Here is an 18,258-nt window from a genome sequence, read left to right on the forward strand (position 1 = left end):
AGAAAAAAGAAAGGTTTTTTTGTGTTAACGAGGAGATAAAGTGTCTGTTTCAAATTAGACCTAATATACATGAGATTACCCATCAAAAGGAAGCCCACACCTCTCACTGAATTTGTATATATACTTTAAAATACGTATGTAAGGGGCTCCTTTATCCTTATATTTTGGGAATGATTCATGTTTTTATGTAGCTACATTGTTTTATACTTTCTGGGTGTCCCATGATCCGATTATAAAGTAGTTGTGTTCTAGGTTATAAATCAAGCACTGCTAGGAGTTGTTTCTCTTTGTTTCCCAATATACTTCTTATCAATAAAAAAAATAATGATTTGGCGTGTGCAAATTTTTTTTAATGAAAGTGTGGCCCAGAGAAAAAGAGTTTGAGAACCATTGAGATAGAATGTTGGCTGGGAAAGAGAGGGTTCAAGGCGTCAAAGTAGGTCTTCCCCATCGCTTGGCGTTTTTGGTAGAGTCATACAAATGACCCCATGTAATTTGGTGGCGATGGCTGCTAAGAGTTTTGTAATACATCCAGAACATTTTATTATTGGTGGCAATTTTAGTAGCAAAGACAGTGTGCTTGGTGTTGTTGTCAGGAATACAGCACAACCTGCGTCAAGCAGTTGGGAGTTTGACTCCTTGGTAAATCTGTTTATTCATGCCTTGTTGGGCACATGTCATGCTAATTATATTTTGCCTTGTTATCTGAAAAGAAGAAACTTTTTAAAAAGAAAGAAATAACCTTTGCTAATAGTTAACTGATAAGTTTTGTTCCTGGTGCAAATGCATCTTCAAATATAAAAGGGAATAAAGATGTAAAAACTAGGGGTGTCTATCTGCTCTCTGTCTGGGACAAGCAACAATGTGAATCAGGGTGATCTGTGGGCCTTAACGCTCTTTTGAGTTGAAGTTATTGATGCCAATAACTCGTTCCAAAGTCAAATTAGGGTCCTCACAAAGCCTCCTATTGTTTTCTTGCTCTGTTATTTTCTGATCTTATTGCTCTATGTTTTCCTGCATCTCTGTGAAAACTCTAGGACTGTTGGACCATGGGCTTTGTAACATGTGAAAGTGTTCAAAATGTTGCCAGTGGAGAAGCATGGCAGTGGAAGATTCTACTACATCCTCCCCCCCAAGCTATTTTTTTAAAATAATCCTATATTGCTCTGATTTAGAACAGCAACGACGACAACAACAGGACGTTTGGGTAAGATAAGAAATGGGGGAAGTACTACAACCCTCCTTGACATTCCTAGTCCCTATATACTACTTCTTATTGAATATTCTGCTGGGTTTTCTTGCTAACTAGAATGTTTGCAGAATTACAGCTCTAAGGGCTTCTTGCTTGGGAATTGTGGCTGAGGATCCCTCCCTCCAAAACACCTTTTCATTATTTTTGTTTAGATCAGGGGTCAGCAAACTTTTTCAGCAGGGGGCCGGTCCACTGTCCCTCAGACCTTGTGGGGGGGCCAAACTATATTTTGAAGGTGAAAAAAATGAATGACTTCCTGTGCCCCACAAATAACCCAGAGATGCATTTTAAATAAAAGGACACATTCTGCTCATGTAAAAACACACAGATTCCCAGAACATCCGTGGGCCGGATTTAGAAGGTGATTGGGGTGGATCTGGCCCCTGGGACTTAGTTTGCCTACCCATGGTTTAGATCAAGAGAGCCTTGCTGATGCTCTGGCCAAATTCCTGGGACAGAATTCCCCTGGAAATGCTGCTATATGGTGGCACAGTGACATTCTCAGGAGAATTATTAGAGACTAAAAATGATTGCTTTCAGTCATCTTGAAGTTTTCACAAGGTGGATCTGGGTCAAAGGCATCTTACTGTAGTGCAACAGTAAAGATCCTGCAACATCCTGCAAATGCTTCGAAATATTTCCTTATTTCTGCATAGGCACAAAGCTTCTCCTTTACACCACATGCACCACCACTTTCTGCCATCTTCCCTATTGCTATGTTTCCTAAAATGAACACTTAATAGTTTCTTGTTTGTAAAACAAATCCATTGCCCTGCCGGTCAATCCTAAACTGTTCAAGTTAGACCTTGACACCAGTTCACTGGCACTGTGCAAAAAAAAAAGGGGGGGGGAGAATAAAGAACAGCCTCCTTTGGGAGGCTGTGGACTCTTCTTCCTTGTAGGTTTTAAAGCAGAGGTTGGGTGGCCATCTGTCATGGATGCTTTAGCTGAAATTCCTGCATTGCAGGGGGTTGGACGAGATGACCCTTGGGTCCCTTCTATGATTCTAAGAAAGATGCCTTAAAGAAGTATACTTTTCTCTATAGGAACGGATAGCTGGTAAGACACCGAAAAGCTGAGTTAGCATCTCAGGCAATTGACTGCTATCTCACAAGGATTTTCTCCAGCTATGGCTTTGAACAGTGATTGGACAGAAGGAACATGGAAAGCTGCTGATGCTACTTCTCTATAATCTTCCATAAATCAATTGTAAACTGTTTACAAGTCATAAGGTGTTAGCAATTTCTACCCAGTATCAAAGAGCTAGCCTGGAATTTATTGTCAGTTTAATGTAATAAAGCACATGCATATCACACAGTTCTCTCAGTTGTCCAATACTGCATGGATTAGAACTGTGTGTGTGTGTATGTATGTATATATTTCCAAGTGAAAAATTCAAACCAAATTCAGCTTATGCCCTATTAATTTTCAGAAAGATATGAAACATTTGCAGCTGACACAGATTGCTCTCAGCTGCCCAACACAGAAGCTAAGACATGGTCATAGAATTTCCAGCTGTTGGCATACCCAGAAATAATATCTAGCAACAATGAAACATCTGGCTAGTCTGTAAGCAACATTAGTTACAGAGAGTTCTGATGACACACGTCACTACTTGCCACCTTACCTAGCTAGTTTGTTGCTGCCATTTTTTTTGAAACAGTGTATCTGCAGTCTTGCCCGAGCTCAGGTTCACCTCATTTACATCTGGACTGTGAACCACATATCAGAAAATCAATAAAATGATTTTTTCATATTTTTGAGACCAGAGCGTACAAAAATACAGAATTTCTTTGAACATCACAAAAGTGAATACAGTAAAACAGCATTCTTATGGAAAGCACCCCATTGAGGCTTGCTGTGACTATGTGTAAGCAGAATAAGAAATAAACATTGTTCTTCAACAACAACAACATTATTTTCTACAACATGTTGAGGCGTTGTTTTTTTTAAAAAGCTTATCATTGATTTTAACAATAATTTGAATGTTATAGCTGTATTTAACTGATATTTGTAGTTTTACTCTTTTCATACACTGCTTTGAAATTTTATTACAATCAAGCATATATAATTTTTTGTGTGAAATATAAATAAGTAAAGCTTACAACAGCTCATGGCAACCCATGACTAAGACATGTGGGAAGGAGGCTTTGTCGGCAAGTAACACCTGTGCTCAGAGGTCTGCACCAGTTGTTGAATTGCTGCTGGGCCGAGTTCATACTTCTATACTATTGACAACCTGGAACCAGCTGACCTAAGAGATCACCCTACCCCATGTGTGCCCACTTCCACAGCTTAAATAGCAGAATTGGCACTACTACAGGTGCCTCATAGTACCTGTAAGAACTTGATCATATGGGACCCAAATACTTGAAGAAGTGCTCCTTCCAATAAGTTAAGATATGCTGTGGGGCCCCTGCTGATAGTTTTGCCATTGCATTAAGCTCATAAAATGGTGACAGGTTAGGGCCTTCTCAGTGGTGGTGCTCCAGCTCTGGAATGATCTCTGCCAGGAGATTTGAGTTGCCTTCTAATTGGCTAGTTACCGCCAGATTTTTAAAATGCATCTCTTCAGGAGGCGATATACTGAAATGATTATGGTTTTAGCAAATTTAATGTTGTGGTTACTACAGTAGTTTGCATTTTTTTGAAATATATGGACATGCTACATGTTGATCAGTTATTGGAATATATGTTGATGGACAGTCAATAAATACAATTTTAAAAATTAAAATAGTAACTAAATAACTGCAGTCTCCCAAACCGTTATAGATTAAAACACTTCCAATTTTTAAAATATAGTTTAAAGAGAGATTATTGCAGCACTTTCCTGATCCATTCCTTTGCCCAAAAGATATGAACAAAGTATTATACAATGCTTTCTGCATTTCCTTAGAAATATGCCTACCTTGAGGGCCTGCAAGCTGTTACTTCAGTACGCACACATATTCTTCCCTGACCTAAATTGTAAGAGACCAACTTCAACAATCGTTATGTGAAAACTAATTCTAAACACTGAATAGCTCTAGCACACTCTGTAACTAGAATGGCTCTTCAGAAGTAAATCATTACAGATGCATTAGGAAAGCTGCCAGAGTAATAATTACAGAAGTATGAGGTGTCATATCAGCTTCGATGTTATTCTTATTATATACCAGTAACCAGACTGCAGTCTCCATTCTGTTTCATTTTGCAACTCTAGTGGAGAAACACACTTATATTCCTTGCCAAATTTGCAGTCATCAGCATGTCCTTTAGAAACGTACACGCAAGTAGTCATAGAACAAAATATAAAATTGTCGTGAGAATGGGAATTTTTGCAGCAAGGGCTTCGGCAGGTGACTGGCTTCAACTCTTTTGTTTCCCCACCTCCACCTCAAGGCTATTATCTTTGACCATCTGATGGAAGTATCTTATTCTGCATTCCAAAATAAGTGAACTCCAACTCAGACATTAAGAATGTCTGGAAGCTGCAAGAAACAATAAAATTAGATATCCTAGTGAGAAAGTGACAGAGACAGTCATCCTCACTGCTACGGAAGAGGAATTTGGTTGGTTGGCTGGAGATGTTTTGTCACTCATCCAGTGTTGTGGTGTAAATTTAATTGGTTGCTGTGGTTTTATTTTTTTAATATTGTTGTTATAATTAATTAATTAAATGTGTATACGGCCTTCATCCAAAGACCACAGAGTGGCTTGCAACATAAAAACACAAAATAAGAACACGAACCACATAATAAAACAAAAACCAATAACCCTCCCTCCCACAAACACGTTTAAAAAGCCATAGGATGTTAACCAAAGTTGCCAGGTGAGCCTCCCTGGGGAGAGCATTTCATAAACTGGGAGGCACTGCAAGAAAAAGGTCCAGTCTCATATTTCCACCCTCCGGACCTCTCATGGAGGAGGCACACAAAGAAGGGTCTCAGATGATGCATTACATAACATTATGTGGTACCCAATTCTGGGACTGATTTTAATGAAGACTGGAAAACAAATCACCAATACAGAAATAGTTACTGGAAGGGAGTGGGGTGATTGCCAGTCTTGCCTTGCATGCTGATATCTGTAGAGTTACTGACACAACAAAAGAAAGAGGAGTACCTGTTTCACTTGTAGCCACTAAGGTTGCTGCACGACATCCCTGGAATTTTATTATCTAGGACTAGTCTCCGATTATTGAATAATTATTACTTGTTTCAAGTATCATCTGAATCCACTATGCTTACTCCTGTGAACCTATCTGGAAATATATGTTAAGGAATCCAACGAAAACATTATTGAAAAGCCCTACAAATCAGAAGGTGTTTCTAGAAGGATTACCAACTTGATAAGAAGAGAAGAGAAAATAAGACTCCAACATTTCAGCTGACATGATAGTTCTGACCCTCCCTTTCCAACAGATTACCCACACTGCCACAGCTAGGCTCAGATCTATCATGGTAGAAATGCTCAACAATATTAAGTTTAGGGAATATTCATACAATCTTCACGGTTACGAATGCGCAGATCATGTCCCTTTATTTTATTTTAATTTTTCTGTTACCCTCTCTACAGTATCAGATAACCATTTAACCTCTGTAGAGGTCTCGGACATGTGCTGAGTTTTAAAACAATTAGTACGCTTATGTGTGTTTTCTCACCTTGAAAAAGCCATTTCCCCATCCCATTTGTGTAACAGTTTGTGCATTTAGCTGCTAGTCCTGGAACAGTCAGCACTAATAGCACATTATCTAGTTCCATCAAGCACCTTACATTCGCAGAATAGCGCTGAGAGTGACAAACGTTCCGCTCCACCTTTTCAGAAGTCTGGAGAAGTCCCTACACTGCAGGCTATGTATATTTAAATAATGGATTAATAAAATGTGGTACATTTTCTGAAAGGTTAACACAATCTCTTCATTTATGCAAAGAGTACACAATACTATAGAAAGAAACATTTGAGAAACTATGAATGTAATTTATTAACTACATGAAACAACATGAAACAATGATACATGTATTAATAAGAATACAGTATTTGCCTTACAAGCATGATCTGATAAATTTTCAGACTAATGAGTTATCTTTTACAAAATAACATAAATGCAAATTAAGTAGGCAGTGTCCATTGGTAATGCCATTTTGCTAATTATGGTTATTATCTATTATGTCTATGTTGTGCATCTGACATATTGTTATGCATGTTTTGCACATTTATAGTTTTCATTTTAATTAAAAGAAATGACAAGTGGTATAAAAGCCTATTGTCAAAGCTGAGGATGAAGCTCATAAGCCTTGCCACTCCTCTATGCAGCCTTGGTACACAATACTTCAATTTTGCAAAAGATGATGTGCAACCAAGTGTACCTAGCTTTCCCCCTCTGAGCAGAATGAATTCCAGCACCCAGCCACCAATAATCTCTCCCCACAAAAGAAATTAAACTGAATAGATTTGGATGCCACCATGAAGGGTCCATAAAATTACTCAACTATGGAGGCAATCTCAAGGTTGGCACACCCATGAGGCAAGGTGAGGTCACTCAATGACCTCAGGCAGCGGAATGCACAGGGGCAGCAGATCCAGACTCCAAGGAGCGCATCACCTGATCTGCTGCCTCTTTAGCAGCCCCACCACCATAATGCTACAGTGGAAGGAGACGCTACTGGTCTCTTTCCACCCTTGTTCCCAGATTAGCTCTTTATTCCTCCCTCATTCCCAATGTTGATCTTTATTCCCCTCTTGTCCCTGATGTAGATCTTCACTCACCCCTTCTTCCCTAACAGGGAGGTGCCATTTTGGGGCTTGCCAAAAAAAACCCTGTAATTTTTCAGTTTACTTGCCAAATATCCAGGACAAAACGCCACCTTCCAGAAATTCCCCCCAGACGTTGCTTCCACCTTTGAAATCCCAGTAATGTCTGGAAAATCCTGGATTTATGGTAGCCCTACTCAAGTGCCAAAATGTCTTGGGCCAGCCCAGAACAATCCTATACTCAAGATCTGTCTGTTGAGGGGATAGGATCTCATGCATCATCACAACTCAGTATATGCTGCTGGCATGAAACTAAGCTAGCAAGAACTGCCCAGATATGTTGGCAGAATTACCAAAATGGGATGGAGTCATGTGCAGGAAGTAGGTGGCATAACAAGGAGCATATTTGTGCCATATGCATTAGGGAATATGTGACTCTCTTGAGTCACTTGTGTCACTGGCTACCAATCTGTTTCTAAGTTCTGGTTTTGACCTATAAAGCCATGCACAGCTTAGGTCCAAGCTATATGAAAGACTGTATTCCCTCATGCAGCCTGCCTGGGTTTTGAGATATTCTGAGGAGGCCCTTCTCTCAGTTCCGCCATCCTCACAGGCACACTTGGTAGGGACGCCAGAGAGGGTCTGCTCGGTGGCTGTTCCCAGACTTTGGAACTACCTCCCTAGAGGAGCCTGACTGGATCCCATCTTGCTTTCCTTCCACTTGCATGTGAAGATTTTCTTGTTCCAGCGGGCTTTAGGGAACAGCCTGCTTTTAATGAAAGGGCTAGTGTTGTGCTGTTTTTATTGTAATTGTTGGTATGGTTTTAATAGAGTTTATATACAGTACGTATACAGTTTTGATTTAATATACGTATATAGGTTTAATTCTATCAATGTTTAATTGTTTTTTAATTATTATTTTTCCTATGTTTTTAGTGGTTCTTATTTTTATCTGTAACCTGGCTTGAGTACAATCAGGGGAAATGGTGGGAAATAAATAAATACATGAATACATAAATATCCATACCTCTTCAATCCATGGTCACAACCCCCATTAACATTGCACAGTAGGAATTTCTTTCTACCGACTTTAATGGAAATAAAGAAATAAAATAGCTATCTCCACATTACCAATTGGCCCATCCATAGCACCACAACAGAGAACAGGATATGATGCATTTCAACACCCGATCATAGGATACCACCATCAGTATATGAACCCCACAGATGAAGGCCATAACTCAACACAGGGCTATGCCTATTTCTTTGGCCTTGGGTCATGCACACTTAGACCTCGGAATGGGAAATTAGCAGACAGCCCTCCTCCCAAATGTTCAGAGCTGATCGCACTCAATCTTTTCACGGGAGATAATACTAACGGTTAAAACCTCTAATATGTTCTTTTTCTTCCTAGCAGCCAAGCTAATAATGATGAGATACTGAAATAATTTGGAGAGTGCTTCTTTGACAAATTGGTGCAATAAAGTATAGCAAATAGCACTTGTGGAAAAACTGACTAATAAAATAAAATAGGAACAGGGTTTGAAGAATAAAGACTCTTTTGCAACTGATTGATACAGCTCTGTGTGAAAAGTTATATGGGTGAAAAGGAAATCAGAAGACTCCTTTTAGTTTGCTTTCCGTGCAAATGGTTGTCTGGGGTGAGAACTAAATTATGTTATGCAGATATTATGTTGGAGGATATTGCTTAATCACCATCTTCTGGGTTAGGATGGGATATTTTATTTGATGTGTAATAATGTTCTTCTAAGTTACAATCTAATAAAGAATCACCAGTCTGGCCATAGCATTCTGCACTAGCTGAAGCTTCCAGACTAGACCCAAGGGCAGCCCCACATAGGAATGTATTGCTTTGAACATTTCTGTTGGACTGGCCTATGACAACATTTTATGGTTCATGTATAATGACATAATATATAAGCATAAAAACATTACAGCATATGTTTTATAGGTTCTTTCTCTGTTATTTATATATTTAAGATATGTGTTTTCCACCATAAAAATAAACCTTCTAATTGATTCAAGACAAGAAACTTGATTAATATAGAATATTCATAAACAACATAATATAAATAAAATTACAGTAATAAACACAGCCTTTTAAAAGTGAACTTGCCAAAAAGTCTGTACCATCCAAGTACAGCTAGCATCAAAATCCCTTGCTGAATATAACTGAGGTATAAATAATTTTAGTATATATACAATGGTGCTATTTTTTAATACCGAATGTGGGCACAAGGCAGGAGCCAGCTGCTATTCTTCTAGTCTAAAGAATACTGTTAACATTTTCTTTCTTCTTTATGTTCTATAAATTGATAGTGAACTTTGCTAAAGTTGGCTCACCCTGAGTTTTTTCCCATGGCATCAAGTAAGTTCATACATAATGCCAAAGCACACAAATGAATTGTTGTCCTTTTCATACTCTCTTCCTGTCTTCACAAACTTCATTAGTTACCTCCTGCTTCACCACATGCCATTGTTTGTCATCACACTCCATTCATGTGAGATTAGAAATAACTTCAACTTAGGTAATGAGACTTCTTCATTCTTGCCTCTCCTTGCAGCTCCATATATATCTCAAAATCTGCCCCAGAAGTTTGGAGGATACTTCATAGGGATGAAGGCAAAGTCACATTGTGTGAGAAGAAGTCGGTTCAGGCAGACTTGGATTCTGCTCACTGCATTAATTCCATGCAAAATCAACTCTTACATACTCCATATTTTCCCAAAGTGGACTCTTGACCACTTAGGGATATGAGAAGTACATTACTGCAGTATGTCACTAATTTTCTTTATACTTCACTGACAGTCAAAATTAGTTCTATGTATATATAGTCAAAATTATCACAACATCCAATAATTGATTTGGCTCCACAGTGCAACTCTATGAACATCTACTCAGAAATAATCCCATTTAGTTCCCTAGGACTTACTTCTAAGTAAGCTTAAAATTTTAGCTGAGGAACTTTCTTATACTGTTTTTGGCTACTGGGATTAAGAAAGGGTAGAGCATGAATTCCACACATCATTATTATTATTATTATTGTTGTTGTTGTTGTTATTATTATTATACAAATTGCCTTTTACATAAGTTTTAAAGTGATTTAGAAACATACAATGAAAACAACTAAAAGCAAGTTTTAAAATAAACACCCAAAGGAGATACATAATACAGATATATATATAAATATGCATGTATTTTTTTCTAGTTGGAAAAAAAATCAGGAGAAACAGCTAAATTCAAATCAAATCTTGGTCAACCAACAGTTCAGATTTCCTATAGGTTAGGGATCATGATACCCCACAGGTGCACTTGTGCCTGAAGGACCTTTTCTGGTGTCTCCCCTTATCTAATTAGGCACCCACAACAGTTTCTACAATTTGCAATTGTGGCCATAGGCCCAAAAAGGATAGTGGCCCCTGCTGTCAATAAACCAGTATGACTGGATTGGATCATGCATAATGTCAACACAGAGCCTGGCATTACATGACCAGCCCTACAACCAGTGCTAACTGTATTCCCTGCACACTGAATACAATTATAATTGTTCCTAGGAAACATGTTTTAAGCTGTCCTCAACATGCCACCGTGTTGCATCACATTGGCACTGATGTGAAGAGTTTCCTCATTTTGAAACAATGGTTTGAAGTCAACTAGGAAAACCTATAAGAGAACTATAAGAGAAAACACAATTGGCTTTAATACTACATATATAGACTTTCGATGTTCTCAAGCAGATGTGATTCATTATTGGTCATGCGGAGCCATTGGTTCTTTTTTTTATATAGTGCCTGACACTATACCTACAAAACAGCATGACCAGATGACTCATCCAGGGGGGAAACTGGAATGCACTGGAAATGCACTGGAATGCATTGGACATGTTTCAGTTCTAGCAAGAAGACATCAAGAACTGCACTTACTAATCTTTTCAGGTGGAATCATCAAACTGTGCTCTATATACTGCTTGGAGTAGAATTTTGCAGCAGCCCAAGTTCAAAAAAGCGGCACAACAATATAACCAAACACTTGCACCAAACATGTACAACTTTGCCATCACCTATGTGGTCAATCTTTTTGCACTGGTTTCTTCTGCCTGCACACTGTAGCTATTTGTTTGTTTAAAGCTTGATTTGTGTTTATAATAGAATCATAGAATCATGGAATTGTGGAGATGGAAGGGACACGGGTCATCTAGCCCAAATCCCTGCAACGCAAGAATCTTTTGCTCAACGTTGGGCTTGAACCCATGACCCTGAAATGAAGAGTCTCAAGCTCTACTGACTGAGCTATTGCTATACATTCAATAATACTTTTTTAGTTAACGTACATTAAAACTGGGTCAATCCGCCTTGCCCCCAAGAGGCATATAAATATTTGTATTTGGTCACATCATCATAATTGTCCTATAGTGGTGACAACCGGAGTTAACTGTGAAGTAATCAGGAAGTACCCTGCTCAGCAGCATCCTTTTAAATCAATTGGGATACCTCCATACTGCCTCTCCAAACACATATAAATATCTCCAATAATAATAACAACAATTTATTAGTTGCCTAGTACCAAAGAACTCTAGGAAACTTGCATACACGTATGTGCGTTTTTAAAAATAAATAAATAAATAAACCCACCAAATGCGCATACAGGAATAAGTATGATCATAATCCCTCAAAAGCCTGAAATAAAGGGTATGTCTTGACTTGTCTTCGTGAGGATGTTAGTGTCGGAGCCAGGTAGACATTATTGCAAAAAACATTCCACAGCGAGAAAAGCCCTCTTTCTTGTTACCACCCTCTGGAGAAAAGTAACAGATGAGTGCCATAGTGTGTAGAGTAGGCCATTTATAATAATTATATAATGGTGATAGTGCTACACGTATTTTAAAATGAATGATAAATATTTCCAATACATTACAACTTCAATGCTCCTGTTTACACCATCTCTTTCTTGACAGATAAAACACCACAGAATATGCCCTTTATAAGAGTACTGCACTTTCAGATGAACTTTCCAGATATATTGCTGGATTTTGAGAAAGTGAATTAAAATCAGAACAGGCGACCAAAAAGAATCAGGCCTTGTACAACCGTCCCAGAGCCCTGCAATCAAGGTGTAGAACAGGCGACCGAAAAGAATCAGGCCTTGTACAACCATCCCAGAGCCCTGCAATCAAGGTGTAGGTCATAAAATGCTGTTTCTGCGAAGGACAATACTTCAAGGGCCACCTCTCCCATATGAACTGACCTGGACCCTGCAATCATCATCTGAGATGCTTCTTTGTGTGCTCCTCCACAAGAGGGTAGCAACATGAAAACGGACCTTTTCTGCAGTGGCTCCGTTTGTGGAATGCTCTCCCCAGGAAAGCTCGCCTAGTGTCTTCATTACATTTCTTTAGGCACCAGGTGAAAATATTCCTCTCAACCAGATCTTTGGCTGATTAAACAATCTATGACCTTTTAAATGTTTTTTTTGGGGGGGAGATATTTTTATTATTATTACGTTATGCATTTTGTGTTTTATGTTGTAAACTGCCCTGGGATCTACAGATAAAGAGCAATATAAAAAATTAATAAATAATATCACAAGCTCTCGCAGGAGCCTACCACCCCCATTCTGTTTATTTATTAATTTATTCACAATCAATGCAACATGGAAATCATTTAAGTAAAATACGCGTAAGCTGCAATCAACCTGAATAACTGAATTTATACTTGGGGCTTGCTCCAGAATTTAAATTCAATATACTGTGCATAAAATACACGTAACAAAGGGATCTGTAATATTTCTGAGAGATATTAATGTATTGTGTATGTGTGTGTTTCTTACTACTATTCCAAATATTAAATACTTACTGGCGCTAATATCAAAAGCTTATTAATACTACTAGTGCCAGGGCCGATTATTTTTATGACAGTCGAACAAGGTTGACATATAATGATGATCACAAGCTGATAATTCTCAGCTTATTGACTATAATAAGCTGCTGGGACAATTGCCATGACAAAAGAGACCCATCAAAGCAGCCTAAATTTATTTCACTGGTCCATTAGTGCTGTAGTCCAAAATTTGGAGTCCAGCTGTCCTACACACTGCACCACAGAAACACACACACAAATTCAATCTGCTTTATGAAGCTAAACATATAAAAATATAGGTAACTTTCACTCATCATGTGTTGTAGTAAGATTACTGAAGGGGTGTCTAAAGATTCTTCCCCCTTCATATATACTCTCGTGTGATATTGTGGAAGAAGCTTGCAGTGTTAGGAATCAATCAATGCTTGCTGATCTTAACACATGATTTATATTCCTTTAACATCTGTCAAATCAAACACAATGCCAAAGGTCACCTCTCTTCTAACATCCTTAATACGAAAGGTGTAAAACAAGGGTGCAGTCTTGCCCCCCTTTTTTATTTTTATCAGATCTTCCAGAGCACATAAAAAAAAGAATCACATGCCCCCAAAATCAAACAAAGTCCAGTCCCACTGTTACTGTATGTGGATGATGTAGTCTTATTATCACTGACGAAGATAGGTCTGAAACGTCTTTTACTCTCCCTGGTTTCCTAGAAACTCTCAAAAACCAATAAACTCTCAATAAATTATGAGAAGACAAAAATTCTGGTCTTCTCTCATTTCCAGAAATTAAAGAAATGGAAAATAAGAGGACAAGAAATCCAACAAGTAAAGACACACAGATATCTTGGAATTTTATTCCAGAGCAACTCAGGTTAGTGAAACCATCACACAAGTGCTATAAAACAGGCAAAGTGGTAGTTTGCTTTTATTTTCAGAAAGGTAACCAATTTATACCAGCAAAAGTGTCATCCCAGCTACTTTTTGGATACAAGCATATAATAGTGATTTAGATAAGATACACTCAAGTGTCTTGAGACATATCCTGGGACTCCCAAGGTCAATCAAGTATGAGACAATGTGTGCAGAACCAGGTATTCACACAATGGAATATTAGGTGTGGGCTAGCACTATTAAAATACTGGTTGCGTTGACATTTCCACTGCCAACCTTCAAGTCTGCTTTCTGACTTACTTAAGGACTGTTACAAATCCAGATGGTTCCAAAATCAGATCTGTTGGTATTGACTTGGAAATCGTTTTTTTTTTTTTACATAGCTGTTTATTTGTATATATTTTAAACTTTCATATATGGAAGTTTTATGATGGCCTATATTTTTATTGCCTAATAAAGATTTGGCAAAGTAAGTATATATACTCAAAAGAAAAAGGTGAGACTTCAAAACACCATGTCCCCATCTGAGAATTTGTTTTTAAACAAATTATGCAGGTCCTTGTGCATTTTTATGATACTGGTCACATGCCACACTTCCAAAACCAACATTTTAGGTTGAAAACTGAAACTAGTAACCACAAAATCTGTTTACTGCTGTATAATTGCAAGTGAAAGAGGTTTTAAGGCAGTCAAAAATAAAACCTTACTTTCTAGAATACATATTTGCATTTCATATTATATTTCCACCCAACATCCCAGTGCTTTCAAACTAGAGGACTATAGAAGGTTGGCATAAATAGAAGGAGGAAACTTGGAGTTGGGGATAGAAAAAATTCCAGGCAGATGGGCCATGTACACGGGTATGAAAACATACAAATCTGGGGATACAAAAATAAGGATAGTCCTGATGGAACTGATCAAAGGTAAATCTAGTCCAGTATCTTATTCTCACAATGGCCAACAAGATGCCTCCAAGAAGAACACAAGCAGAACATGAACACCACAGCACTCTCCCTGCTCACATTTCCCAGCAACTGGTATTCAAAAGCATTGCACAGTCAACCATACTGGTTCGTTTTTTTCATTTGAACTGTAGATTCTTCCTACAATTTCCCCACAGTGAAACTGAAATCCCCAAAGTCCTGTCATGCTGTAAGAATCCAATCCTTGGCCCCTAGAAACAGAAAAGCATTCAAACTGCAGGGTAGAGGGGGAGAACCACACAGTTTGGCTTAAATAAATTGCAAATAAATCCAACCAAATACCAGAAGGCAGAAATCCTCTCCGACTTGCTAATTAAAATTATTAAGTGTCCAAACACATACCCATTAAGTTACTTTAGAGCCTGGAACTAAAGACCTAGTTTTAAGAACTACTTACCCGTATCTACTAAAATATTTTTTATCACAATCAGTATTTAAAATGTATTCTAAAAAAACTGCCATCTCAGGAACAAACACCATTAAAACATTCAAACGACAGAGTGTTGTTTTTTTTAAAGATCTATCTTTAACAGTTAAATGGCTAAGGCTACAACTAGGAGTAGGGAGAAGTTTGTCCACTCCGTATTTGGGAGCAAAATGTTCTGATTTACACCTTCTGGACTGCGGTACCCTATGTGGTACTGTCCATATGTTGATAGACTACAACTTCCACCAACCCTGACCACTGGACATGCTGGCTAGAGCTGGAACCCAACAATATCTGGAGAGCAACATGTTGGCTACCACTGTTCTGCACCACACTGTGAAGTGGAATGAAGGAGTACAAATTAGTCCACACTTCCTCATACTGCAACTTACAGATTAATGAGGTACCGTAGCCTGAGAGCTGCTTTTTACTTCATTTTAATTCTTAAACATGGTGCACATGGAAGCAACTGTACCAGCAAAAGTCAACTCACATGCAAACCACTCTACATCAATTTTGCACAGACAGTGGCTGCTTCCCAGCATACGTGTACATAATAAACTCAGGGTGGCTTATGTCTTGGAGGGGGCCCTAAGCAAAATACCCACTGGTGAGCTTCTTCTCTCTCAAGTGAGTCCTGATAAGCTTACCTGGAAGTAGCAGGTAGCAGCACTTTGTCTCTGGTTGCAAATGTCGCAAACAGTAATCTGCACTGACATAGCACTGCTCAGAACACTGAGCCAGATTTTTTAAAAAGGGGAGCCCAGAGCAGGCATTAGTAGTAGATCTGAGGACACCCACAGTTGCCTAAATATACCAGATGCCAATACCTATCCTGCATAAAGCTACACACTTATATAAACTTTACATATAACGAACTACATGTATTCTATATAGAGAAATGTTATTCGTTTAGGAATTCTTTGGATACAAACCTCACACAAGATTTCAGAAATGATAGTGTTCCTTGAAAGCAGAAGTTGAGAATGTGAACGAAAGTCTCCTCACAGGAAATTCACCAGGTCATTCCATTGTTGCAATGCTAGGCACACTGACTAAGGAATAGGTTCCAATAAAGTCAAAGAGACACACTTCTGAGTAAACATTCTCAGGGATGCAAAAAAGACATTAAAGTCCACAATGAGCTTCCTTACTCTGTTGTATGAGATGCAATGACTTCACTACTCCATGAACCAGGAACAGAGAAAGAAGAAAATGCATATAAGCTTACTCACTTATTAATACTGATAGTGAAAACTAAGTGAAACCTAGTGAAACTAAAATACTTGACTCTAAATGGGAAAATAATATCCAAGTCAACATAAATCAGAGTAGCTTGACTGCATGCTAAAATCTTCCAGATATTATTAGGAGCAAGTGAGTGGCATCACCCATTTTACAAAGACAAAGGAAAAAATAAGCATATTAGGAGATACTAGCTTCCAACTAAGTGTAATTAAAGTGGCGAGCCATTTCCAGCAGCATCGTGATGTTTCTATAAAACATGTTATCTCAAGAAGTATCTATAACATAATTATATCACTTCAATTTAAGCAGATATCTTCATTTACTTTTAGTACCTTCAGTAGAGGCAAACACAATAAAGCCGTTTAGCAACTATTACAGGGAAGATAAAGGAAACTGCCAGTCTATAGCTCCATTGGGAAAGCAAGTCAATCATGGAGGACAATAGGCTGAAAATGCTTGAAGTATTCCTGCTCAGATCTCTTCCCCTCCCACTTACAGAAATAATTATCTGCCCTATTCAACTTTCTTTCATTAATGCTTTGAAAAAAAAAGAAAAAACCTGAACACCTACTCCTCACATCTTCAAAATATAAACAAGAAAATGGATTCCAACTGTTTAGAAGAGTTTTAAATTTAAAATTCCAAAGGTAATTTTAAAAAACAGACTGACTATAAATAAAACAATTTTCATAGAACAATTTTATGTTAAGGGGAGGGGATTTAAATCTCTATCCTTTTTTTAATTATTCAGGATTTGTAATCCTACATTGGGAACCTGAACTCAACAGGATTATACCATGTATATTATCAGTGTAGGTATACAGGAGGTGTCTTATTCCAAGTCAGGCTTTAAGGTATACTCTAGAAATGGCCAGGGATTACAAATGTTGTAGTCCAACAGCATCATGGGATACAAGGTTGAACAACAAAGTTCTAGAACATTCAACTATAAAACAATAAGGTAGAAATCCTATAGCAGGATCTGTTGGGGGTGATCTCCAGCTGAGCTGGAAGGTACTTGGTGCAGCTGGGCTAAACTGGGCTTACCTCTCTCACCCTCAATTCAGCATTATCTCCTCCATCTCAGCTCAATCAGGACCCAGCTGGGTGACTTGAGCCCAGTGGATCTTGAACAGGTGTAAGCCATGAAAAGGGAGTGTTTTGGGGGGGGGCAAGGAAGCGGCAGGACTGGGGGTGGGGGGCTTCAACTGGATCGTAAACCCCTCATCTCATTCTGGCAATCCAGTACATTAAGCTGGCAAAAAGGCTGGTGTAACTCAAACATTTTAAAGGCTTGTTTTCCATCTGCCAGGCCTAGGCTGGATCAGTCAGTGACAGCTCCCCTGCTTCATGGGATTTGGATCTGGTGTAACTTTAAGCTGACTTAATTTACACCAGCTTCCTTTACACTAGCTGCTTGTGTATAGAATTGATCCCTTCCACATCTTGACTAAGCAAAAGGGTTAACACTGTGAACATTACAACAATCAAGAGCTGGTTGGTGAATATATTTATGGCTGACCAAAACAATACTGGGATTTCAAAATAAAGAGAGCACTTATGGGGGGGGGCGCTCTTTGAACTAATTAGATTAAGGGTTGGGAATCTCTCGTCCGTGGGTGTAATTAGGGACGACAGTGTTCCCCAAACCACCCACACCTGACATCATATGTGATGCCAAACATGTGTCAGGTAAGGACATGGTGCCAAAGGAACAAATGGGAACTCAGAGTGAGTTCCTGATTGATCCTTAGCAAAGGACTCACTGACAGTAAGACTCATTGGCACTAATGGCATTGGGTACAGTTTTGAGTCACCACACACGTATGAAATAGCGGGCA

At 38.5% G+C, this 18,258-nt stretch overlaps 1 protein-coding gene across 5 annotated transcripts in view; it reads right to left on the minus strand.

Annotated features, from left to right (window-relative positions):
- DLGAP1 (DLG associated protein 1) overlaps positions 1–18,258 on the minus strand; it is a 287,890-nt gene that overhangs the window by 250,273 nt on the left and 19,359 nt on the right. The window contains exon 1 of one of the 5 annotated variants that reach the window (XM_083748322.1): positions 16,112–16,234. The exons of the other annotated variants lie outside the window; for them this stretch is intronic. The gene's annotated coding sequence lies outside the window, so the exon portion shown is untranslated. Of the gene's footprint in view, positions 1–16,111; positions 16,235–18,258 lie in introns of those variants that run through there. 5 annotated transcript variants of the gene reach the window in all.

Source organism: Podarcis gaigeae (assembly GCF_964106915.1).
Source record: "Podarcis gaigeae genome assembly, chromosome: 7".
Lineage (NCBI taxonomy): Eukaryota > Metazoa > Chordata > Lepidosauria > Squamata > Lacertidae > Podarcis > Podarcis gaigeae.